The sequence below is a fragment of the Haplochromis burtoni genome, unplaced genomic scaffold (genome assembly GCF_018398535.1).
Source record: "Haplochromis burtoni strain Fernald_Lab_line unplaced genomic scaffold, NCSU_Asbu1 Contig_921, whole genome shotgun sequence".
NCBI lineage: Eukaryota > Metazoa > Chordata > Actinopteri > Cichliformes > Cichlidae > Haplochromis > Haplochromis burtoni.
This window is the reverse complement of record NW_024583282.1, coordinates 76238-77666: the sequence shown is the minus strand read 5'-3', so window position 1 is coordinate 77666 and position 1429 is coordinate 76238. Positions and strand designations below refer to the sequence as shown.

General features: G+C 46.5%; 1 protein-coding gene across 1 annotated transcript in view; it reads left to right on the top strand.

Annotated features, from left to right (window-relative positions):
- The window catches only part of nfxl1 (nuclear transcription factor, X-box binding-like 1), a gene marked incomplete in the record, with an annotated part of 26259 nt that overhangs the window by 21499 nt on the left and 3331 nt on the right, over nucleotides 1-1429 (top strand).

Here is a 1429-nt window from a genome sequence, read left to right as displayed (position 1 = left end):
TAATCGTCAGTGACACAGCAGAAGTAACACAACGCCGTCCGCTCAGCGCCATCGCTCTGATCGCTTTAGCCGTGTGGCGCCAGCTGAACACCAACAGTCTCGCTCTCGTGCTTTCCTTTCACCTGGGAGTGATTTAGTATTTTCATTCTGCGACTTAAACACACACAAGCACAGTTGAAGTAAAATGTTCGAGCAGTGCAGTGGTTCGTGTGCGTCCTTCTGTCAGAACACTGTTTTCATTCAGCTGTAACTTCAGCTCTGAAGAGCCAAGACACACTCTTACGCACGCACGCACGCACACAGACACACACACGCACGCACACACGCACGCACGCACACAGCAGGAATAACAAACATGGAGCGGCCGCAGCGCTGTGGTGTTTAGACTCTCTTCTTCTGCAGGTTTCAGCCTCTCAGTTCGATTTTCTCTCCGTTCAGTTGGCTGATGTGAAAAATGATTTATCCCAAAATGTTCCCGTGAAGTAAGAAACATAAAGTGTTTAAAGACCCTTCAGAGGTTTATTTCAGCGTGTCGATCGGTGTAACCCTGTGAAGTCCTGAAGCAGTGGACGTGTGTTTTCATAAATCATTACAGAAGAAAAAGAAAACATTTCTTTTTTTCATATCGTACAGAAGTTAAAGCATGAGGATTTGAGTTTACCTCCACATCAGGTCTTCTAGGAACTCTATGAAGAGTGTTTCCTCTCTGTCTGTGCACCCAGTGTGGTGGGGGGGGGCATCTTTGAGCCTGTAAAGGCCAATAAGACTGCAGCATGCAAGATGAATTTTCATCCTCATTATTATTATTATTATTATTATCTAAGCTTCATCCTGTACAACTTTCATCACCTGATCTGAGCGCCTCCCTGTGCACTGCATTGCTACCAGCACATGTCAGACTGTTGGTCACTGTGTGGCTGCTGCTGTCAGCATTACAAATGTCCAGGTGACACTTGAGGCATCTGGCACAGAGGTGGCGTCTGTGACGCTTTCATGAAAACAAACTCCAGCTGATGGTTCTTAAGCTTCAGTGTTTTCTGTGCTGCTAACCATCAAAGACGTCAGACGCTGGCTTGGACTTCGCCGGGTTAAAAGAAATAAATTCAGAAGTCGGCTCGTCTCCTCTGGAGATGTTGAAACTCTTCACAATCATTTCAAAACAAAAAAGAAACCACAAAAAAACCTTGTTTGAGTTTCAGCCTTTAGTTTATGTGACATTGCTGAGAGTCCGATACAAGCTGCGGTCCAGCTGCTCGGAGCTAAAGACTGATGGTGGTGACGTTTCCTCCACCGTGAAAGGATCAAAGCGACCGTGGGGGCGGAGCCAGTGTTTCATTTCACTGTTCGACGGTTGCTTCATGTTTCTCTTGGACAGAGCTGAAGTTTGCTCTGCCTCGCTACAGCAGCAGCCACAATTAATCTGTGTGTG